This window comes from Ceratosolen solmsi, unplaced genomic scaffold (assembly GCF_000503995.2).
Source record: "Ceratosolen solmsi marchali unplaced genomic scaffold, CerSol_1.0 scaffold48, whole genome shotgun sequence".
NCBI classification, from domain to species: domain Eukaryota; kingdom Metazoa; phylum Arthropoda; class Insecta; order Hymenoptera; family Agaonidae; genus Ceratosolen; species Ceratosolen solmsi.
In genome coordinates, this window is record NW_011948440.1 from 333,335 (window position 1) to 360,256 (window position 26,922).

General features: G+C 34.2%; 1 protein-coding gene across 1 annotated transcript in view; it reads left to right on the top strand.

Moving 5' to 3' along the window:
* Positions 1 to 362: 362 nt before the first annotated feature.
* The window catches only part of LOC105365616 (uncharacterized), a 145,018-nt gene continuing 118,458 nt past the window's right edge, over positions 363 to 26,922 (top strand). The window contains exon 1 of the mRNA XM_011503831.1: positions 363 to 626. The gene's annotated coding sequence lies outside the window, so the exon portion shown is untranslated. The remainder of the gene's footprint in view (positions 627 to 26,922) is intronic.

Genomic DNA, 26,922 nt, shown 5'->3' on the forward strand with positions numbered 1-26,922 from the left:
TATCGTCGTGGCTATCGTCGTGGCTATCGTCGAAAGGGACGCGAAGGCTCGAGAATAAAGAATTTTTTACTTCTCATCGCCTATGGAGCCGCGAGAGACAAAAGTCGGCACGGACGAAGGGCGTCGGCTGCGCGGGCCTTAACGCGGCCGATTGGCCGATTATGAGTCCCCCTGGTCGCGGGCATCCGTCGTCTTTCGCCGCGGCAGCAGCATCTGTTGCTTCGGCCCCGTCCAGGCCGCAGCTCGGCTCCCTCGGGTGCCGTGGGGTGGTGGGGGAGGCAGCGTCGACGCAGGAGCGGCGCTCGCCTGGCGCCAGGGTGAGAGGCGCCGCCGCGACCCGGACGTTCAGTGGAGCGCGCGACTCCGTGCGGTGAGCAGCGAGGCAGCCGAGGTAGCCGAGGCGAAGGCCACCGCGACGTGCCTCTGGTGCGCGGTGCGACGAGCATGACTCGCGACTAGTGGTGAGCGCCCGCCCGGGGAGGCGGGGGGGGAACCCCAGGATTCCGGTCCGCGGGGGGATGGCCGAGCCCTCGGACCGCGGCGGCCGCTGCAGGGCCAGGGTCCAGGGGACGCGCCGGCGCAGGGCCCGACGCAGAGCGAGCGCCTGAGGGCCAGGACTAGGAGAGGTCAGTGCGGCCCCGGGGACCGACTATACCCCCGACCCCCAAGCCCAAGCTACTCCGACCAATAATCATTTCATTGGATTCATTATCCGGAGCTTGACATTCGCGCCCTCGGCAATCATCGTCCGCCTACTACCCGACGCCCCTCGGACTTCATCCCATTTATCTCGTCATTTTACTAATGGAGCTGACATATCTATCGGCCATTCGAGATTACGATTGCGTGACTTTGGGCCAGCCCAGGGGGACAGCTAAGCTCGCCCAACTTGGCCGTTACGTGCTGCGGACCAAAATCAATCGGATCAAGTTGGATGTTTATGGCTTAGGACGTTGTTATTGTTACAGTGGTGCTTTCGTACCGAGTGATTGGCTTTTGTTTTGCCGAGTGTAAGGTTAGGTTTTTGTGATTTACCCGTTCGTTAATGCAATACGTTAATCCACCGTGACAACAATCGCATCGGAGCCGATCGTTTTTCATCCTCGAGCGCCTCCTTCGTCCTATTTCGCGTCCGTTCCGAGTCGCTGTCCTTCGGTCCAGCATCCTCCTCGCGAACGATCGCATGTACGCTATCCCGTATTATCTGTATTATACGGCTAATATCCTTAGAATAAATCACCTTAGCACATTATGTTAATTAAGTAATTAATATATGTATAGGTAAATGTATAGGCAGTTATTGTTTTGTTGTTAAGTGAACGTAATTCAATGGGATTCGGCAAAGCTGCTTAAGCGTCAAGTTTTAGAGTTGCTAAGGCTAGAAATTCATATGATTTTACGAATAATGAATTATTTTTTCAACTTAAACTACGACTTGTATTTTTCGTTGCTTATTATTATTAACGAATGCAGCGTGTGCGTGGCGTTGGGCAAAACTTCGCATCTCGTAAATTGCCAATATTTTATGTCTTTTCTTTGTATTAAATCGAGGGGGAGCAATATTCGCAAAATATCGAATATTTTTCGACGTGGATATTAGCGAAATTATTAACATAATATCGATAGGGTAAATGCAATCACATTATTTGATATAAGATTTCATTACTCCTTATTAATCGAGTGAGATATAATATTTAATTGTTATTTTGTTAATATTTAATTGTTATACGCAAACATCTTATAATTCTTCATAGGCAATTATGCTGAAGTTTTGTAAATCGATAGGAGCTCATTACTATGCAAAAAGCATTTGATCTACGAAGTTTCTAATGTGCTTATCGCGACAATAATTATTGAAAAAATTCGAAATAAAAGCGTTATTAGTAAATTTGACTCGATATTTGGCATTTTCCCGTAAATTCAAATATAATTATCCTCATTACTGAAAGAATGATAATAATAATAAATTGTAATAAATAGCAAACGATATTGCGGCTTTAATTTCATTCAATGACAAACATGTTTTTTAACGACATGTATATAGTAATAAAGAGCTTGTTGAAAAGAGTTTCGTCATTGTGAAAGAACGATCGGACTGCAAAAGATGTTTGTAAATTATTAATAAAATAACGTTTATTTATTTATTTATTTATTTATTTTCTTCTTCTTTTTTTTTTGCTCTCCTGTGCGTAAGAAATCGTTTGTTCAACCTCTGCCTACCGAAATATCTAAATTCGTTAAGGAATAATCGCAACTTCAAGCAATCATTGCCGTTAATTTTTGTTGTTTTACCTCCTGTGCCTGAAATTTGTCTTCGCTACTTTAATATCTGTTTATTAAGCAATCGTTAAACGCGCAAAACAATGCAAAAATTGCATGTAATTTAAAAAAAAAGCTAAGGGAAAATAATTATAGCACGATTGGTAGAGAATTCTCGATGGAGTGTTGACGTTTCAATATAATGTAATCGTTGAAATGCGAAAGTAAAGTATCAAAGTTTATCAAAGTACCAAAGTTTATTCGTTGCATGCATTTTTGCTCTTCTCTGCCTATTTAAATTATTTGCCAATTTACATAAAACAATTTGCATAGAGTTGACGCGACGGAAATGATACAAATCTATTTATGGTAATGGATCGGAACACTTCTTTCTCCATTGTGTTGGTCGTTCGATTTCATTATGCGTACTTTTTCAAATGGGACATTTTGCATAATAATTAACAACGTGGCTGAAAATATAGATTTGCAAAATATACATATGTGCACGGAGTAAAACGTCACGCCGATTTTCAGTTTTCATAAAGTAAAATGTTTATTTGAACTTTCAGGCCATTGCTACTAGTAATTGGAGCATTTCCACATAAAGTTTATTTGTTTGTTGCGTATATTGTATATTTATGAATTTTTAAATTACTAGACTCCGATTGCAAATCCGTGGATATTTTATAATCAGTTTTGCCTTTAATGCGCGCGTAATAACACATTTACTATTAATTAATTAAATCATGAAACATTTTAGTATCTAATTTCTCAACAAGCGAAATACAATATAATGTAATAAGGTTATCATTTTAATCCTTTCTTAACACATTTTTTTATCATTTGTTTACGTATATATATATATATATATATATATATATATATATATATGTCGTATATCGTATATTTATTCCAAATGAACTTGAATAAGTTCTTGCTTCAAACTAAATGATCTGCACTAATTAAAGTTACTCTCAAACTTACATATCGATTATTGACTATTTAATAGTGAGAGAGAGAGAGAGAGAGAGAGAGAGAGAGAGAGGGAGAGAGGGAGAGAGGGAGAGAGGGTGGGAGCATATTTAAGATACACTGGCACCTCATAATATTTAAAAATACTTTCCACCAATATTTATTAATGTTTCATGTACGCATTCAGAATATCTAATTTTCAAAAAGATGGATCGATTAAAAGTTATACAATCTACATGTTTTCAAGTTATAAATCAGCAGCCGAGATTAGAGTTTTTATATAAATATAAATATAAATATGGCTCATTCTAAAATTAAATAATATTCTGATAAACAATTATGGACTCGAGCAATTTCTTATTAAATCAAATAGATAATGCTCAATGCTTTGTTGAATATTTAACAAAAAGCTGCCACTCAAAACTTCAAAATATTCAATAATTATAACGAATAATTAAAATATGCAATAGTTAAAACGCACTAATTAGTTGTAGATGATTATGTGAAAAACAAAGAAGAGAGCTATACGTTATATGATTATCTTCAAAAGTATTTAACAGTGTTGCGCGCGCACACAAACACACACACAAACACACACACACACAAAACAATAAAATATCCATATAATTAACAAGCTTATTCTATTCTCGATGATATAAAATGTTTTTTTTTCTTTTTGTCTTTTGTTTTCCAGGCATCATTAATAGGCGGGCCTTTAGTTTACAAAATTAATTAATTATAAATGAGCCACTTGCAAAAGTGAGTTCCGATACTTCAAAATTCAGTCCCTAAAATTCGTATAAATTTCATTCCGTCGTTATTTACCTTAACATGCGCAAATCATAAAAGTTGAACAAAAGCAAAAAAACATTAACGGAATGAATTCTTTAAATTCATCTATAGCGAACAAAATGATATAAATTCACGTTGGCATGTATGCGGAAGGGCTTATTGTAACGCAATACTGCCATTACCCAAAAAATGCCAAGTACATACTCTGCGCACGCGTGTGCACGGGACTTGTCTATAAGCGACAAATGCATAAGTTAATATTATGATTCGTTCGATCAAATGCATCTATCTGTATCTAATCGTGTACGCTGTAATCAGGGATTCTCTGTGCACATGGACTATCGTATGCCGAGGCATACATGCTTTTCCAGAAGTACATTTAAATTTACTTTAATTTGGCCAATACAATTTGCGCGATACTTAATTGAAATACGTTCGTAAAGTTCGATTCTTTAAAAACAATTATTCTTATAAATTATGTTATTACGATTGAAGTTATCATTCTTTTATCGCATTGTCTCTTTCTCCTCTCAATTTTCATCTTCGTCTAGATGTCAGTTGATTTTTTACATTATCATTGCGCGTCTAATGTTGGCACACGTATGTTTCATTCTCATTATACGGGACACGGTGATCCGTACATTTATCTCCTTTATCATTTATCTCCTTAATCGCGCGCCAAACGTAAGCATATAAATGAGACGACAGTAACTCTTGTTAAATCGTTTAAATAGACAACAATTCGCCTGTCTCAAGGAACATCAAGCGTCTGCAAATTTACTCTCAAACTCCGTCAATATCGAGCTCAAAATGTGATTTCGGACGAATTGCAAGGACATGAGGTAGCGCCTTTGTTCACGCGCATCAATTCATATTACGCAATCAAAGATTCAACGTACGAAAGATGTAATTGTTGAGATAAAAAAAAAAACAAAACAAAAAAAAAAAAAGCCGCGAACGGGAGAAGCGATAGAGATAAATTTAGCGAGGCCTCGGTCATATTACCCACGCAATATTGTATGTAACGAGTCTACGGGCTTAAACCGACAGCCGAATCCACTTCGGCCTATCCGAATCCGAATCCGTATACCGAATCCACCATGTCGTACGTACATACGTCGAAGCTGTCGTTGTCTTTTCGACCAATTGGATTGACGGGTGAAGGTGCGCCTACGTGTGAGACGCTCAACGACAAACAAATCTCACACTCTTGGTGATGTTTATGCGAGTGTCACTGTTTTTAAGCGATGACGAGCCGCGTTATGCGCTCGATTGCCGTAGTATCTATGTTAGGCTCTCAAGCCACTCCTAAAGCACCCCGGTGTACTTTTCAACTTAAGCTCCTGTCCCCTTCGTCATAACTGCGCACGCGTAATATACTGGTCGCCAAGTCAAAAAAAAAAAAAAAAAAAAAAAAAAAAAAAAAAAAGGGGGAAACAGCTACGCGTTCGCGGCTAGATCGCGATGATCGACGACGGCCCCTTTCCATTAAAAACTGCCTAAAAAAAATTCTTTATAACTTTGGCTTTTATCGTGGCATTATGCTGCTCTTCCTCTTGGCGTTTCGCGAGCGGATTTCTCGTGGATTAAGCGCCTAAAAAGATGGATGGCGATAATTTGCCGTTTCCTGTATCTCGAGCTTTTGTCGATGCTCTTGTCGGTCATTCACGATGTCGCTTCATTGCCTTTAAATCTGGAGAATATGACGCTTGAACGGGTGCGATCGTTTCATCCCTCCCACCCGCCCTCTCTCACTCTCACACTCAGTCTCTTTCCACGGCACTTTCATTATCCGTCAATTAATTACGTTGCGTATACAGCAATTGGTATTTTTGCGAATCGAGCCAACCTTTCAAAGTATTGGCCGTAAAGTATCGGTGCTCCGCTTAAAATAATGTTAACATTACTTTTCAATCGCATTCTTGTATTTAGCAAACGATACTTACGCGACCATTACCAAAAATGCAAATTAACCGACTTCCTGGTATTACGATGATTTTGCCCTTTACGCTATTGGCTCGAAGCTTTTATCAATTAATAAGCATTAAATTTTATACTCGTGATACTTGCTATGAGAGGTAATTTAAATTAACATTCAAATATTTTATCGCGCTCATCGAGAAATGGAAACGCCATTATCAATTCTAATACGTAATTTTTATCAAACAACGTTTAAATTAACGTTCTTTCATTTTTCTGTATCATCATCTTTTTTGTTTCTTTGTTGTTTCGTTTACTTTTGTTTTTACTCGCTTAATAATTGTTACAAATAAATTATGGCTTCGTTTAATATCGAGTATTTTGTTTATTTCGTTTTACCAGATGATTGTTTGACTTTAGAAAATATATACATTCACGCAGGCGAACGCGCGCCGAACAATCTTATAGAAAGTCATGTTAATCGATGTTAAAGCCTTAAGCTGCTTTAACTAAAGAACCGCATCTAAAAATCCGAACACCCTGTCCGGGAATTCTTACGGAATAGCTGGAAATTTTAACTAACACGAGAATTTGTGTGGTCGGCTATTCTTACACGCTCGTGCAGATATTTAAGGGCGGCCAAAGAAAGCTCACCTAAATGGCAAGTTTTACATCTTTCTTCAACGAGGCTAATATATGGCCACCTTTTCATTTTAGATATAATAAAAAAGCTCGCGTTTAATATACAACGAATCCACCATAATATTATTAATTAAAAAACAAAAAACAAAACAAAAACAAAAAAAAAAACAAAAATTCTCTTACATTTACGTGCTGTATTGGAGTTGCATAGTCATAGATTGAAAAGTATAGAGAAGATAACAAATATAAAATGAATATCAATAAGGTACTTTAATCAAATTCTCTCGATAGTTGTATTTAATTTTATATTTATAATTGATTGGGCGTAACTATTAACTTACATCCTTTCATTATTTCCTTTACAAAAGCAGTTAGAAATTCATATTTTCACAAGCTTCAATGCCAATTATAAAATCATCAGTCTGTATTAAACCATTATAATCCACGAGATATATAATAAAATATATTTACTCTCTCCTCTTTAATCATCATCAAAGAATTTTCGCCATAATACAATAATACTCCAAGTGACAATCCCCTATTTGTTAATTTCTTACAATGATACATGCGAGCGACTTTTTTTTTTTCAATAAAAAAAAACATTTTATTTCGTTTAATTACATTTTACAATGATTTGAATATAAATCTTTTCCTTTCTTTTTTTCTAATTTTTAAGATACAGAGAGAGAGAGAGAGAGAGAGAGAGAGAGAGAGAGAGAGACATAAATTTATTATTATTATTATTATTACTATTATTATTATTATTATTATTATTATTATTATTACTATTATTATTATTATTATTATTATTATTATTATTATGAAATATATATCTATTTAATGTATTTATAATGACTTTGCATTAAGAACATTAAAATTTTAAAGCGAATTTTATTTTATGACACAGTATCTTTTAGGATCATTCATTCGCTTTATTTATTTGTAGAGATAGTAAAGAGTAGTCGAGAAAATATTTATCTTAATTATTTATATTATATATTAAATACTGAATAATCCACGTCCATTTGAAGTTAACGCATTTTTTCAAAAAGTAACTTTATATGAGTTTCGTTATTAGCACCCTTTTGATAAAATTATCTTATCTATTTAATGTAGACTCTTCCATATATTCTTTTTAGGTGGTTATTTTGAAAATGTGATAAAAATGTGAGTGAATCAAATAAAACAAAAAATTCTAATAATTTATATATGTATATATATATATGTATTTTTTTCTTTTTTTTTTATATATACTTTTTTTTATAAAGTTAAAATAATTAAAGACGGTGGCAATAAATATATTAATTTTTAATTAATCCATTTTATTAAATTTTTACTTTTTTTTTTTATTTTCTTGGAAGCAATATTAGAGTTAATTCTAAACAAGAAAAAGAAAGACATTATTCATAATTTTTCTTTTCAGTGCTAATAGCAGATTTTGTCTCTTCTTCACTTTTTTTCTTCACAATACACTTCTTTTGACAAAATTTTATTATACCTATAGCTTAAAACTAATTAATACGTGCCATCAAAAGTCCATTGAAATAAAAAAAAAAAAAAATTGGCAATTTTTCTTTGTGAATGTTATTTCTTCTATGCAAGAAAAAAATGTTTTATATTGAAGAAAAAAAAAATTTCACCGTACAATCCATTTTTAAAAGCGGCCTTTATTTTTAAATATAAATGTTTTTTTTCGCATATGTAGGCAAAAGATAGTTTTTGAAAATTAGAGCGTTTTTTTTTTTTTTTTTTTTTGGAAGCCTACTATATTATATAAGTATTTTTCTCCTTTCCGTATATCTATAATTTATGCTTTCCAGTTGTGTATTTTTTTAATTCTCTTTTAACGAATTTTCCTTCAAAATTCAAAGAAAAAAAGAACAACGTTACAGCAATGTATTTATTAATATGTTTATTTATCAAACATCATGAAAACGCACGATCTCCGAAAACGAAATTATATAATTGAGACAATAATTGTAACAGATTGATAGCTTGAAATACAAGATCTTGTCGATTATGATATCGAAATCCGAGTAGCGATGTTGAAAAAAATAGTGTAATGATCGTGTCGATTAATGATTGGATAATCACGAGTATTTATTAGAATAAGTTTCGATAAGTGATTAGCCTCGATTGGAAAATGATTCTATATCGTTGTCTTATGTATTCGTTCTATATAATAGAATTCTTTTGACGATGAGTTTCCATTTATGACACGTCGCCAGAAATTCGTCCTGAACAGGCTCAAAAAAAAATTAACGATCGCGCGCCCTAGTGAGAGGGAGGGAGGGAGGGAGATGGAGTAGATAAGTGAAAAGAGATAGGGATGGATAGCAGCGCCAAAGAAAAATCTGTCCCTGAACAGTTAAAGTTAGAAGTTCAGAAGGTGACAAAGTCTGTTCATCTATGTATGCACGTACATACGCGTTGATTCAGGTCAGCCATGGCGCCCGACTGAACTTGCCACTATATGTATATAAATGCATATCGGCCATCTTTTTCCGAGACTTTAATCGTACCTTACAAATTATTGTCACCATCAATGTCATATTACTCCCATCATCCCGCTCATCAGTCTACTACTATTGGGCACGTTTATAATGCTTATCAAAGAGGGAGATCAGTGTCTTCCAGTCTACTTCGGAAGCACGAGTTTGCCAGTCGATTTAAGACTTGGCCTGTTATTAAGGGGCTTTCCTCTCGGCGGAATGCATCCGTATTAGTGTTGTTCGTGTTAGCACTCGCGAAGAGTCATCGAAAGCTCTTTCCCCGAGAATCCCATGAAATATGCATGAGAGATCGAGAGATTCGGGGTTGCAGATTTTGCATCCGCGAATACCTCGTCGTGCACTTCTCCATCGCTCTTCTTTGGTCGACCCTTTTACAACTTTTTCTTATGCCGCTCGAGCTCGTCATTTTCATCTATTATCTCCTTATTTTCATTCCTGCCTCTTGTCTAGGAGAGTCTCGTACTTCAATATGTATGGCTTGATTCCCGAGGCTGTGGTGTATTGGCTTTTATCATTTGGCGATTTGGAATTTTCAAATGTCGCGCTTTTCCCTCAAAGTTTATCACTCAACCGACAGACTCTCTTACATGGTGCGTGTCTGCTTATTTTTTTTTTTTTTTTTTTTTTTTTTTTTTTTTTTTTACAACGAATCATGCACTGAATTATCGTTCGAGGTAAGGAGTTTGTAATGCCAACGTTAATAGGTCCGCATCTCCGAGTGTTCGGCCAAAGTTGGTATTGGAATTAATTGCCGATCTAGGAATTCGGTAATTTCCAACTTTCTCACCGCGACGATCAGTTTACCTGTAAATATTTGGTCGTTTATGAATCAAATACCGCAAATAAACCGACTATATAATAATAATAATAATAATAATAATAATAATAATAAGGAAACGTGTGACGAGTAATGCTTCCAATTGAGAAAATTCTTAACTACGAGAAAAACTACTGATATCAACAAATTTACTCTGCAGACTTTTTTGTTTATTCATTAGCTTTCATTATCAATTGACATTATACATACTTATTGTATTATATTAAAAATTCAAAATATTAAGAGCTTGATAATATTTAAAGAGGAGCTTTATTTTTTTTAAACGAAAAATTATGAAGCTTTTCCTAGTAAATATAATGACGCTACTCGTGTTTTGGATGCATTTTTTATTCCAATAATATACATTCGGTTTATTTATAGTCAATTTCTATTATATTGAAAATCAAATTTGTGCCTTTAACTATTTATCTATGAAAAAGCAATTCTATAGATTCTTTTTTAATAAAAAATAGAAAAAATAAAAAAGAACCCTAAACGTTGATTTTATAAACATATTTAAAGTTGAAATTGCAAATTCATAAATCATTTTGCCAAAGCATTCTTTATCATAGAGACAAAAACAATCCTATGAATTTTTCTTTAAACGAAAATTTCTGATTAATTATGCTATAATCAGAGCTTTGAATTTAATAGAATCTAATAAAGAAGCTTTGAAATTCTTTGAGAATTCAATCGAAATGTTACATAACGTAACAAAACGTATATTACGTTCCTAATTATAATAAATTTACACGATGTTCTTCTGGTATGTTGAAATCGATACTCATCTTTCATTAATTAAAGGAAAGTATGTAATAAAGTAAAAATAAATTTTTATAACTGTCAAATGAATTGAATTTGATTTATCGTTAAATTATATTTAATGAAAAATTAAATATTTATAGTAACTTTGTTTAATGAAAGCTATATCATTATAAGCAAAAATTCTAATATCGTGTTAAATGAAAAGCATCGGTTCATCCGATTGAGGTAATAATGAAATTTGAAGATAAATACATTTCCGACAAAAGTAGCAGTACCATCCCAGTAATAAAATATTACCTCAAATCATTTAAAATTGCATCACGTACAAAGAATATTTCTTTAGTGTTCAGCATTTCTGTTATGAGTATTTTCACTGTGTTGTCGGTTTTAGGTCGAAAGGATGAAAATTATACTCGCCTGGAACAAATGGCCCACTCATCCAATGTATAAAAGCTTAATTTTGCTCGCTTAAAATGTTAATGCATTTAATTTGCAAGGGAATTAGCAATGATTTCATACGAGTGCAATCAGGCGAGAATTTTCGTGAATAAATTCCCAAGTAACGGATATAAGTAAGAGATGCAAATATTTGGATTACATTAAGCTTTGTCTTCAAATTATTACTGCATCTTACATTTCGAAAGGTTTTTTTTTTTTTTTTTTTTTTATAGAAACTGAGGCTATTAGTTCATTTGGAAAATTCTATCACACGCACACACCCGCACACAAAATATACATCTATATTATTTCGTTATATTTACGCTGGAACAATTTTTTATTTGGCTGGTAGCATAACTTTAATCTAAAGTGCCAATTGGTAATTTGAAAATAATGCATTTAGTGTAGCCGACTTGCTGAGATAATGGTTTGTAGCATAACTTTAACAAGATTTCGTATTATTTGTATTATTTAATTTTGATTTTAACTTTCTCAGAGTAAAATAATAAATATTACGTTATGCTTATAGAAAATTTAGTATTTTATAATAGTGATGATCTAATTATCACTCTTCTAACGCAAGTAAAAGAGTAGATTTTCATAATCAGTTATAAAAAATACGTACGGGCGTCCATGTCAATTAAACAAAAATATCCGGCAATTATTTATCGCCTTAAAAACTCGTTTAAAACTCGTTTCTCAAGTAAAAATGCGTTAATTTGGTTTTGGTTTTTTTTTTTTATTTTGTTGCAACGGGCAGTGTCGGAGTAACGGCGACAGCATAACCCAAATCGCCGAACTATCCAATTTTACTAAACGCTAGAAAATGCAGAAACGTCCTCGCATTAATTAACTACTGAGACGGCGCTCGTGCTTCATCGTCCAGGCGGCGCCTCGAGGTTAAAGATCTCGCGTAAATCCCTCATCGATCCCATTTTTATGCCGGGGATCTTTTTGTTGAGCCGAGCTGAGCCGAGGTAGTCGAAGTATGCCTTTCATGACACTTGCTGAGATAAATACAAAGTACATATTGCGCCTAAACGCTAATTCCATGAAATTGAAATGGGTCGTGGGAAGTGGGTGGGGGTGATGCGGGGGGGAGGGGGGGCGAGCTTACTCGAATATTACTCCGACGATCGCGTATATCCTAGAGTCTCTAAGTTCCTCTCCGACAAGACGTATTTTGCCTTTTCCAATGCATCGTCGCACTGTGGCATTTTATTACGTGGAAGACGTCTGCCTCTTAAATATTAGCGATATTGCTCTCGGACTCTTACTCCTCTTCATATTCCCATTAAAAACATAAAAAGTTTAATGGTTATTGCACGACAATTCCTAGCCTGAAACGAAAAAACTCTCGTTTTATTTTCTTTTTGGAAAAATTTATTAAAATTTGAAAGCTACGCTTATCAGCATCGATCAGCGTTATTAATGATACCGATATTCAAATTTTCAAGCCGTCCATTTGTTTTATAATTCAAACTGACAGATTCCGTAATCATCGATTAAATCAACAGGACATACGCTCGTCATAATTGTTGCCTATTTGAGGAATCGTTTTGATTGTTCGAAAATTGCAGTACATACAGAGTACATACAGAGTACAAAACGGTATGACGATAAAATTTAAAGCAAAAAGTCAAATTTGTCATCTAGTTTTCAATTGACTCGAAAGCGTAAAAATTCGAATCGAAAAACCAAGTGTTACGCACTATTATTTATTTAGAAAAATATTCATAAGCCCAACTACATACACACGCGCGCCCCCCCACCCCCCCACACACATATATATATATATATATATATATGACACTATTACTTTTTAAATATCAAATTACTCTAGTAGAATGTAATAAAGTGCGAAAAGAAAAAAACTATGACCGTAGCGTAATAATAATTTCATAAAAAAGTCGGGAAAAATATTTAAATACGACCTTTGCAATTACAATATGGAGGGACTATAATTATTACCTGCTAAAATAAACGAACCATTCAACTTTCACCCTTCAAGCATATCTTTTAATTTTAATTTCAATTCTAAGAAGTAAGTCCTTTCAATTTGATTGAAAAAGTGAAATAAAATAAAAAAGTAAGCGTTCCACACATTAGTTCGAATGATTAACTGTAAGACGTAAATATTATCTTTATTATTACAATTTTAGCTTTACATATTCAGAGTTTTATATTAATTTTTAATACAATTCCACAAGACTTCATTTTTATCACATGAAGTAATGTACTTTTAATTTAATTGGCCATTAAATATAATTTAATTTACAAAATTAGTTCTTATAAAACATAAATATTTTATGACTTGGATTTATTATTCAATATTTTACATGTTCTTATAAGATAATAAATAATAATAATGACTATAACAATTGTAAAATGAATTGTGTTATTGAAAGTTTTATTAACAAAAAAAAAAAAAAAATTATATTAATTATGAATTGAATTAATACAAAATATTTTAAATAAGCGTTTAATTATCCTTATTGAAGTTACATAACTCTAATGTGTTAATTTTAATTCAGTTAATTTAATAGTTTACAGAAAATCCATAAATAATATTCCTTAAGGTAATGTAATAACTTTCGCATGAATTATGAGTATTATCAATACAAATTACCTTCATAAACTTTATATTTATTCAAAATTTTTATAAAAAATTAAATATACTCATTCCTTAAATTTTTGCTTAATGAAATAATATAATGAAATAATGGCAATGATAATATTAATATTGAAATAATAACGTAATTAAAACAATATCCTTAGTTTCTATTCAAATAATTTATACGATATAAATAACAAAAAAAAAAAAAAAAAAAAAAAAAAAAATTTTTTTTCATTACTTACAAATGTCGAGTATTTTAACGAAAATTGTAGTTAATGAAAAGTAAATCCGTCAAAAAAAATATATATATATATAAAGAATAATAATTCATTGACTTTATTAATATTTTTATATAGCTTTCTCTTTCTATTTTCAATTATCATGCAAAAATTTCATTATATTCAGACCGTGAAATTATAATGTTTACTTCTTTCGCATTAAATATATTTTAACATATTTTTTTAATCTATATATTCTATGATCACTATAAAGTCTCAATGCAATTAAGTATTAATTAAATTTTTTAATAAAATAAATTAAAAGCAATATTTCACTTGATTTTAATACTGATGAAATTTGAAATGAAAAGATAAAAAAATGTATTGCTATTACTTGAAAAAACTTGTAAAAGCCTGTATACTTTGTATACTAATTTTATGTATATCATATAATGCTTTTTTCAGCATAAATTCATCTGTGTATGTATAATATGTTTATAAAATATAAAGTGTTTTTCTCAATTAGACTTCTATTTAAAAAACATTTATTTGTCAATCAGATTCTGTTAGTTGTAAAGCACGATAGGTCTTTAAGTCATATAGTTAGTTATTTTTTTAAAATCCAATCGATTGTTAATCAATTTACCACCATAACATTACTAAATAATAAATACAAATATTAAGGCATTTACTGTTCGTTTATTTTTAAAAGTCATATAAATGAAAATCAGTGCACAATGGTCACTTAGAGCTTAATCATAAACATTTTCAATGGAATGTCATTCTAAAATGAGAGAGTATTTATATGACGTCAAGGTAATTTGTAAACTGACCTCTTTTTACCACGTACATTAAATTTTTGTTAGCAAAATATCGATTTTTACAGGGGTCTTAAATAGTAACTTATGCATTATCTGCATCCGGTGCAAAAAATGCAAACTGCGTTTAAGAATTATTGTAATTAGATTTACTAATATCGTCTACAATCATACATACAATTGTAAACGTATTCCTTGTAAACGTAGTTCATGAAAGTAGAAATTAATTGATAATAAAACAACTTCTCACAACATGTGAAATTACATAAAAAAGAAAAATGAAAAAAAGTTCAAATCAATTTCAATCATCGATGATAAAAGTGAAAGTTACATATCAATTCTCGTTAATGTAATTTATGCGTCTGGCAAATTTCATAAGTAATTTTGAGCTATGTAAGCTCTATTGGCACAGGCACATATATGTTTTCGCGCGGACGCGCGCACACGCGCACGTATCCGCACGTACAAATAAAGTTTACGCATTTACGGATGACAATAGTACAGCAAATGTCATTAAATCAATAGACGTCCGAATGAAAAATTTGCAATAAAGTAATATGGACTTTTTTGTTTTTTTTTTTTGGTTGTTTTTATCATCGAATGTCAATCACGTGGTGATGAGAGAAGTTTGACGTATAGCACAAGAAGAAAAGGATAAGCATCGTCCTCGTGTAGCATACATGTCCCGACGTTTATTCCCATGCCCGTCGATTACTGCAAAATGCAATTCCCTCTTGCGGCAATTCAATCTTGTAATATTTCAATGCCAACCGAAGGAATAATAATACTGGGCAAGCAAAATTGAGTAGCCAAGACTACTAAAGTGCTGGGATAAGTGAGCGGCGCGTCACGGACATCATGAAAGCAAATAGACGAAAAGGAACGGGAGATTGCGTTTCGTAAAAGCCAGTATCGACTATTTAATTATATGAATATTTAATTAATCTTTATAAGCAAGCAAATATAACTTCCTCGTAATTCGTCTCTCTCTCTCTTTCTCTCTCTTTCTCTCTCTCTCTCATGCCACGGATCCTTCGAGGATAGATAGATTGAGAACGATCGGAATACAAAAGTCAGAATACCCACCCTCTTTCACTCCACCTCCTCTTTCCACGCCTCTTACCCGTTGTACTTTACAGGACTATGTGCCATATATGGATTTTTCAAACCACGAGCGGCTATGAATTTTCACCCACGCATCTCTGCTTTCAAGCCCTCAAATTCTAATCGGTGCAATCTTCATAGGAGGTTCATTGGTGGCACTGAGTTTTGCTCCGAAACAGCCAAGTCCATTAATAGATCATCGCTCATGTCGGGAATTCGTGTAGTAAATTTTGCAAATACAATTATCTTTTGAAAATATTTTATTAGCCTCTTTGTGTACGAAGGGGAGTATTGGAATGATAAAGCTTACTAGATCCCTACGCGATTCCTTAACGATCCGAGGGCTTAAATAATTACAAACAAATTGCTAAATGAACGAGTCATCATAAAAGATTGGAATGCCGTTACTTAATACGTAAAACCTCGTAGAAAATTCATCGTTGCAATTTAGTTAAGCATGTGACAATGAATTTCACTCGATATAAGTACAAGTGATTGTTGCGCAGTTAAAGCTGAAATGTCGGAGATAATTGTAAAAGAAATTTGCGATCCAATTTCGAAAAATTAAAGGCACACGAAAAAGGCACACGAAAGTTGCTTTATCGTGAATTAAGCGAGATGCTTCCCTGCCAGTCCCCTTGAATGTTAAACAATTAATTTTTACGCTGTTCACTTTCAATTGTTGTAGATTTCGTAAAAATATATATATTAATACCAACTTTATGAAAAGGACCGCATAATCATTATACATCTCCCAGAGCTTGCCTCCCAAAGGACTTGCCCAAGGAGTTTAGTTAAGATTAATGGCCGAGAAAGTATTAGCTCCCGTTGCCAGCCCTTTTTTTTCCTATTATTTCAATCTACAACCCTCTATTTTCACTTCGATAATAAATTAAATTTTTTCCCGCACGTACTTTCAGCTATCGGTAAAAAGTTTCCTTCCCCGCGTACATCATCCGGCTGGTGCTCGCCAAGTAGCGCCTGCGTAAAACTGAATAACGACCTCGTCAACAAACTCGGGATTTTCCAGCCTCACTGGATGCTCCTTTAAGTCGAACTTTAGCGCCGCGAGAGTCAACCCCCTTCGCCGCACCACCGCCGGCTCTTCCACTTCTCACATTGACATATGGACTGTCTATGTTAAGGCCCTCGGATCTGTGATTTTCAATCAAATGTCGCAGTAGTTAATCACCTCCTCACCTTTCCCTTCCTCCTTTCACTTCTTGTCACTGCTTGTTCCAACTTTTTTTTTTTACAGCTCGCGGCTTACTATCAGCCGCAGCTCAGTGAATCGAGCTCTCGTCGAGTTCCCGACTCTTCCCGAAAATCACGCGAAAGTTCGCTAAGATGTTCTTCGCGTTGCAATACGACGATTCTTTAAACTTTCATGGACCTTCGCGGAGAAGTGGCGCTTAATAACTTCAAGAAATCGGGATTATACATGAAATATGGGCTAGAAAGAAAGGGCCAAACTGTATTGGAGATTTCACATTGAGCGATACGAGTGTGTGGAAAATATTTCATCTCATGCCCGTAAAGAGCCAAATTGCCACGTCATTCGGGGTGAAGACATTCTGCGCGAGAAGATAAATAATACGATCTCGAAGTGATGCCAGAATCGCGTCTCGGCTGTTTTTATCTCGGTCGCGGATAGTCCGGCTCCGGCTTATCCAGCCTCGTCTGGATTACCGTACTCGGCACTTTACCACTTCACCGCTACTGGCGCCGTCAACGACAACGTCGGGCTCTACCGACCGATTCGGCTGCGAACGCCTTCGCTGGCCGTATTATCACGGGGCAAACGCACCTTGAATGGAACGGGGAGTAAGAGGATAGGACTCGGAGGAGACGGCTACTTTGACGTTACGAGACGACATCCTCCCACCCTTCTTAAATTCCCTCTGTCGTGGCTGAATAAGAAATTGAGGAGTTACGGTTGCGTCTTGGCCTATTTCGAAAATCCCGTGTGGCACCAGTGAGACTTCGAAGACGCCGAGATCCAAGGAATGGCTTTTATTTCGCAATTGGATGTCTCTGTCTCAGATGCCAATGAAATGTTCGCAATTTTCTGAGAAACGTGCGGGGAAAAATTCAACAGACTCCCGACTCGGAACGTAATGCGTTTTTATAGCTGAAATCTATTTCTCCCTCATCAATCATCTTATTTTTCTAATTTACAATACAATTAAGAAGGTTCGCATACCATTTTCTTTCGGGAGTTGAGAGACTGAGCGGATAAATGAATGCATTTATCCTCTTGACAGGATCTTGACAGATGCGTTGCATATAGGGAATTTTATTTTGCTAAATCGAAGGTGAAATTGACCTTTCAAACATCCAGGAGGGTATCAAAAGTGATAAAATTTAATGGATTAAACAACAAGTACTCTCTGCTAATGATTATTTATAGATTAAATTAACGAAGAAATAAATAATAAATATAAAGGACTTACTTTTTTTTTTTTTCTTTTTTTTTTAATTTTTTTTTTGATTTTATTACAAATGGATTAACAAAATTAATAGGTTTTCATTGGAATCCAAAGAGAATATAATCAGCTGAAATAGTTCTCAAATAAACAAGACTGAAGCATTAATAAAATTTCTTATTACTTTCATTTTAAATAAGAAACTTTTTATGATTTATTAAATTAAATTTTTTTGTAATTTAATTAATTTTCAATTGTCATTTATTGTATTAATAATATGAGAAAGTAAATTGCCTATTGAAATAATATTTATTAAAATTTTCATCTATAAATTCTTTAATTTCAGTTCATAATTATTTCAAGCAAAGTTTGCTCGAAAATTACACTTTATATTCAGTTCACATCAAATGTTTTAATTAAAAAAATTTCTGTTCTTTTTATCGTAATTTGAAGGGTCGAAGTATGACCGCATTGTAAACTTTATCTTAAGAATATAATATTTTAGTCATATAATATTTTCATATAATATTTTTTATAATATTAATTAATTAACATTACAAAGTGACATAATATATCATTTAATTATTAAAAATGAAATGGATAGAGATAAAGAAGTTGATATAGACGTAATTATATATAAATATATATATATATATATATGGTACAGAACATTTAGTATTTTTAATTTGTAAAAAAGTCTATTAGGACATCTATTAAGCATCCAAATATTTTATAAATATTCGATTGTTAATTAATAATATTTATTAAAATTAGTACATTACCATAGTTTTTCTCTACGCATTAAACGAGCACAAATGGTTTCGTTATTCTCATGCTTTTTTCTCCAATTAATATATCAATAAAATATCGTGGTTGAACTTTAAATGGATGAATCATATGGAAAGATATTTACGATCTACATCTAAACTTGATATTCTTAGCCCATTAGTATGAAAAATTGTATCAAACGGGCGAAGCTATTAATTATATTAGGAATTAAGTATAAGCGATCCATTTCACTTATGGAGAAAATTTACTCGCGTAAATTTTAATAAATTAAAATATATATTTGTCAGTTTTCGAATGTATGCGAGGTTACAAGAGAAATAATGAGATGTCAAAGTGAACGGAAAAAATTTAGCGTGTAAAGAGGAATGCAAAGAATGAAAGAAAGTGGATGTGCAAAGGTGAAAGGAGAGAAAACGCTGGATGAGAGGTTATATTTCGTATTTAGAGATGCGCGCGCTGGTACATATATTTGTTTATGAAATGTAGCTTCCGATAAACGCGAGCAGGTCGAAGAGAAGTGTCAAAAAGCTTAATAAATAATGACAATTACACGCAATGCGGAAAGGAAAGCCGGCGCGCGTCAAGATAGGGTAAATTTTCATTTCCTACGATGGGAGCTTTCGCTGCTTTTCCTCAACCCCTCGTGTACGAGCGGAGAAGACACGTTATCGCATGGATATAAAGCTTGCGGGACACGTGTCACCTTTTTTCTAAATTTATTTTCATTATTCATGTTTCTTCTGTTCAAAAATTCAAATCTTCTGTTGTACAAGTCCTTCATCAACCTTTGATCACTCTAGGTTCTAATTTTGTAAAATAATTTTTTCACGTTTTTTTCTATTGTAGAAAATTTTGTAAATTAATATTTTTATAAATATTGCGTACATAAAGACTAAATTTTGGGTTTATGAAAATTTATTCAACGAACGATATCAACTGCACATTAATTTAATGTCAGACGTTCGACTACTTATCTTTCCTACTACTTATGTTGAAATTAATATTATTGAGGATTCATATTTTCTGACTTTTATATGAATATTCAAGTTATAAAGATTTGATTGTGTGTAATGAGTTATAATTATGACGGCGACCGTTGTCCGGCGAATGTTTTACATTTAGAAAAACTGACGCTTCTGGAGGGGGGGGGGAGGAACAATTTTTTAAATTTCTTTTACAGGAATAATATAAAAATACAAGTTGCCTTCATTTATCATTTGCATAATATTTTATTTTGCTACTATTATACGTAATTATCGTTTTTTTCTCTCTTATGATAACGATTAATCTTACAAGTATTGTAATATTTTACATTTTTAATTGTTACTTAATTACATATTGGTGTTTCATAAAAAAGTTGTAGATTATTTACAATTATTTATTGAGAAAAATAAATAAATAATTATGTAGATTATGGTTTGTTAATTCGAGTTGCTGCGTTTATGTCTGTTTGAAATTTTTCTATGCATGATTTTACTATTGTTCTCTACATTTTTTTTTACACGTTTCACGAAACATTTTAGTTCAACATTAAAAAAAAAAAAAATTGATTAATTGTATATTGATTGAACATTTTAGTTCAACACTTAAAAAAAAATTGTACGATTAAATGAATCGAGGAGGATGAATAATTTCTCGCAATTATAGGATATACGCGAATAAAATACTTTACGTATAGGCGATCATACCGTGGATAGAGTAATAATAAAACTATGTGTATGTGCAGGGATAAAGTATTGATCAACAATGATGAATAAGATATGATTATAAATGATGTCAGTGGTATTAGTTATTCGGGTAGCCCAGCTATTTGCATAATGCAAATGGGTTTTTCAATGAATAAATAGTCATTATCGGTCAATCGTTGAAAAGTAAAATTACCAGACATAACTTTTTCAAAAAAAATATTCCCTCTGCCGAATGATTCATAATTCACAGTAATAGGTGAACTCGAGCTGAATGTTAAAAAAAAAAAAAATAGTATAAATTGGGCGAGAATAGCGGTCTTTGTTTTTGGGAGATGTCGATAAAGCTATTTTTTTTTTTTTTTTTTTTTGAATCGTAGAGAGACAATCGGATTAAAGTCAATGTACCCTTTTACTTCTTTTTTTATCTCTGAATATTTTTTCCACCCGACCATTCGTCCTCATCACTACTCACATTATACGTATCAGTCGAAGAACAAAGTCGAGGTGTTGAAAAAAAAAATAATGTAAGCGCACGTCCATTGTTTAAGATCTTAGGACTGGTAAAATTAAACAAAAACAGACGCAGAAAATGTGGGCAACTGTAGTGACGCCGTCCGTTTCACCTGTTGGGGGCAGAGAGATCGAGCCTAACAGCTTCAAAGTATGTTTCTCTCCTCGGCAGCGAGGCTCGCGAGTGGAGTCAAGTCCCCGAGGATAAGAGACAAAAACACAGAGAGAGAGAGAGAGAGAGAGAGAGAGAGAGAGTGAAGGTGAAAAAACAGCCTCCTCTTTAACGATATTTTCCAATGGGGTCGAGGGAAGAAGCCCGTCATCTCCAACATCCCTCTCCACTCTCCCGGAGTTCTTACCCACAACGAGCCATTCGATTCCACTCGAGAAACAATAGTCGCTTAAATATTCGGCCACCTCGACATCGGCCACCCAGTCTTCCCAGTCTCGCGCGAGACAATAAAGTCCCGAGCTTTTAAGCTTCGTTGACAGGAGCATCCTTCGGCCTCGGCAACCCTACCTAATCCTTCTCTACTTCTTACGGAGACAAACCAAAGCTACTAATGTCTCGCGACTTTATAAAACTAATGTGCCCTGGATGTATGGAGGTCGAGTTATTTATTTCGTGCGTCGATTTTGGTCGGTGACGAAGCGACCCACGACCTTGTGATTCACATTGCACGTATTGCAAAATTAACGAAAGCCTTTACGTATTCTCTCGAACTATTGATTATTGCTATAAAAAAAGAAAAAAAAAAAACGTGTAACTTTCGACAATTTGAATGGCGAATAAGCGAAATTAAAATGCTTGTTTTAATGGGATTTACGTCTCATTATATATTTAATACATTTAATAATATCATAAATAAGCATTACAATTTAGAGCTTAAAATAGTATCTCAGATACATCGTGTTCTGAGAAAATCTAACGATTTTTCCTGCTTATTTATTGAATTGAATTGAAAAAGGAATAACGATTGACAATCGACACTTGTCTTACTTCACTGTTCTACTTACATTCTCGTTGATGCGCAGCGCATAATAATTAAGTTTCCAGCATTTTATTTTATCGACGCTCAAATAAAATTATGTATCGCGTAAAAGAGTGCTCGAGTATTTTTAAAATTTAAAAATTAATCTTTTCTAAGAATGCGCGAACTTTTCTTCGTTTCTTCGGGTTCGAATTTTATCTTTAAAATGAAAAATTTACCCGTAATAATCAAAACCATTTGGCAAGTGTTGGGGGAAACATTTAATCACACATTTCACCGTACAATTTCTAGTGATGACGAAACTTTTATTTCTCGGCTTAGAATTTTTCAGGCAATCAGTCCATTCTTGGTTTTTCATTTCTACGTTTCTCACCACCACCACCACCACCACCACCCCCTCTCTCTCTCTCCCACCGCTCCACCATCCTCTACCTTTATTTTACTAATTTTCGGCGTCAGTAATAATATCACACGACCGAGATAACGGAATGGAATTATCGTTGGAAAAGCGCCCGTTTCTCCATCTTCCTCTTGCCCCGTTGGACAGCCGCAAACACCGTGTCAATGTCGTCCAGTAGTCGACTGTCGCTGAAAGCAGCCGACTTTGTTCGTATTACCACTTCACTCTGAATTCAGCAAAGTACTGAAATACCCCGAGCCTCGGTACCGTATTTAAGTCTCTATGTGCGTGCGCCCGTTTGTTTGTCCGTTCATTCTCACTAATGTAGTCCTGTCTACGGGCTTCCTTGTTTATACGAAGCTGGAGAGAGGAGACTGAAGGTAGCGCGAGAAAGGACTGCGATAGTGTATGAGAAAAGAGGAGGAGGAGGAGGAGGAGAAGGAGGAGAGGAAAGAGAACCAACACCACACATGGCTTTTTACTCGTCAACGACGAGGCCTTTCACTCTTCTCCCTTTCATCGCGATTTCCATTCCACCACTCACTCCTTCTTCCACAAAATCCTCCATACCAACAGCCCTTACATTGTCCTTTCTCGCAACGACCTTATTCTTCCTCCATTCCATTGCAATTTACTTCTAATTCTATATGTCAGGATTTACGTCTTCCTCATCTTTTTTATTCCTCATTCGTTTACGAAAGTCTAATTTGTTTAATGAACCCACGAGATACGGTTTGGTTCATTAAAAATCTACCTGCTCTCATTATTGTTTCTCAAAGAAATTCTTTCCCAAATTTGCAATTAAAAATAATATTTCTCATAACATTACATATAATCTGCATCTATATTTAACAGTACATGTACATTTTATAAAAATATGTATAAGGCGTAGACAGATTGCTTTATGCTTTTTTATTAAGTCTCGATAACTACGGCGGTAAATCGATAAGGGGAAGTACATTTACTATGTACGGCTCAAAGTGAAATTATCAATCATTTACTATAAAAATAGTTCTTTCGGTTGTAGAAAATCAGAATTACTATTCATTCTATCGAGTCGATATTTTCGACATACAATTTATTTAATTTATATTATAAATCATAACAGGCATTAATATTGATTTTTACGTAGTTAAATAAAAAGAATAGAGCACTACAGGCTTTAGATTAGAATTAATGCCACTCAATTTTTCCCGACATTATGAATTATTAACAATCGTTGGTTCTTAAAAGGGGAATAATCCATAGTTATAATTCCATGTTAGCCGTATGAAACAGTCGGCTCTCTTATATTCACGTTGCGAGCATCCATAACACATATGAGATTGAATTTAAAGTTTATCGAAAGATACGCGCTAACCAGCACCTCGAGATTTAAAGAAAATTTTCACAAGAGCCTTGTCTCATGTTGTCCCTACAGCTTAGCGTTTTTCATATTTTCATTACGCAACCCCTACTATCTCGAAGCTTTTGCGACATCGGATGTCGGCTCCTATAATGTTTAGGGAGATCGTCTTAGGGTCGACGGCTTTGATAATCCTCATCAATTACGACTATATATATATATATATATATATATATATATATAAAGGATCCATGATAGTCAATTACGACTATATATATATATATATATATATATATATAAAGGATCCATGATACGTCGCGTCAGTTGTAGATCCTTCTCAACGATAATCCCAGTCTTGCCATTACTTGATTCGAGCAACCTCTGCGGCGTCAATTTCGGCTATTCGCATGATGTCGACACACGTGCCGATGAGCATCCAGGAGGCGTCTCGTATGTCCTGCACGTGGATGACGAGCGTCGTCCGACTTTATCGCATCTCCTCCACTCTCGATGCACGTTTGCGCAATTTTATCGATTAGCCGAGCTGCGAGAATCCAAGTACCTGGCCGCCCCCCGACATGTCTTGTATTTTCTTTTCAAATGTATTTCACGAGCACCGTCTGTAAACGACCAATTACTCAGCTGACCGTCAAGTAACGACTCTGCGATCGTAACATTAATCTTACGTACGCATTATATGGTTGGTTAGTGAGCCCTCTTGCTCTGTCAAATCTTCCAATACTACTGCACTTTGCGCAATGGCTCGTCACGGTGTTGTAAATAATAATATTTGTCAAGTACATACAAGCGATATTTAATAAGGCCCGAACGAAGAGTCGCCCCGATCATTTCATAAAGTACCTCAAGGCGCAACTAGTTGTATTATGATGCAATCGTTGCATTTTCAATGATTTTTAATGATTGGAGATAGCGAAATAGCTTGATGTACAGACTTATTGAATTACATGCGTGACTTATTGTTGAAGCTATTTGCTCAACTTTAATGTAAAGCATAACAGGCGGTGGCTAACATATCATTGTAACTATATTAATTTACTATGAAACTATTACAAAGAATTACATACAATAATAATAGTGCTATTAGCTATCCAAAATATGTTCGGTTAATATTTTCCCTTTTGTACAATTTTCCATACGGCATTAAATTATAATGAATATACAGAGAGAGAGAGAGAGAGAGAGAGAGAGAGAGAGAGAGAGCCTAAGAGCCTAATAAATAATAAAAGGTAGAAATAGCCATAATAAACTGGAATGTTAAACGCGTGCTCTTTTGAATAAGTCGAATGTATCTCATTATCGAGAAAATAAATGAGAAAAATAATTATACGAAATATGGAGATACTTATTTATTATTTCATGAGAAATAATAATAAACAATCGCATATCACGTTTCCGGCAAAACCAATCATTTATTTAAAACCTCGTAACAACTTTTTTCAACTTTCAACGATTTTTACGCTTATTTTTGCTTATAAACGTAATCATAATAATTTATCGCCGTGAAAATAAATTTGATCTCTGAGAAAAATAAAATGTATAAAAAAAAGAAGAAGAAAATCAGGCGCAGTTTCAAGTTGAAACCAGAAATCAGGAAAGTAGTAATTAAATTAAAGCAGCATAAATTTATTCGGAACCGAGTGCATATGACAGTCTAATTTATTCAACGATTATAATTTTCGCTTTTAAATATGCTTTGTAGTTGGCTCACAACGATAACATTGTTATAACGTAATAGAGATCACGATTGTTCGTATCGATCCTCCGTTAATCGTAAAAAATTGTAGCCTGATGACAAACGATCATAGAGACGACGAATTAATTGTTCGACCGCAGAATACGGAAAATTTATTGAAAACTAGTACGGGCAAAGCGACGGTAAGTGGATTGTAGTCTGAAATTTCGGCGTAAAAAAGTGTCGGACAATAATTTCGGTTGCGCAGCAATAGTTTTCAAGTCTAGGAGCAGAGACGAGAGAGAGAGAGAGAGAGAGAGAGAGAGAGACAGAGAGATAGGACGTAGAGTGATTCATGATCCGACATCTAGCCACATCTTTTTGATCGTTCATGCTTGAAAAAAACCTCGAGATCTCATCCGCGGTATGTAAGCCGAAACCTCAGCAATATGCGAACAAATTCAAAATAATGATTTTATAACGACGCGCACGTTTGTTAACGGCTGTGTTGTCGGCGACTCTTTTCTTTAACGACTTGCCAACGTTAGCCCATCGTCATCATCGTCCTCATTTATAATTTTCCCGTACGCAAAGTACTACGACCCCACGTCATTTTCATATAAGTAATATTGGATTGTAAAGCGCTCGTCTAAGTGGTGCGACGCTTTATCCATCGCGTGGTGTATAAAAAACCCCTCTCCCGCCCCTTCCATCCATTTACCTGTATAATCAATCGTATTAATAGCCTAGGAGTAACGATTGCTTCAATGGGTTAAAAATTTTAATAATTTTTTTTACAAACAAACAACCTCTTTCTTGCTAGAGCTTCGACGTCAAACCTTTTATCACATCGCTTGGGATTAGTATAATGTGCGTGTGTACGAAGCAATACTTATGCATACCTGCACGAGAGAGAGAGAGAGAGAGAGAGAGAGAGAGAGAGAGAGTCGATGCTATAATAACACTATAGTTGACATTATATTTATCTAATACTTAACTTATGGCAACGATGCGAAAACTGGATCAACATTGATGTTTCGATAAAAAATTAAGATAGAAAAAAAAAATAGATCTTGATATAATTATCGTAATATTTGGGGTTTGAGATTGAAGTTCCCATAAAAAAATGCCTTTTATACAAAGCTGTAGATTTGATTAGTGGTTGGAAATAATAATAAATCATCGATATCGCATCAATATCTTT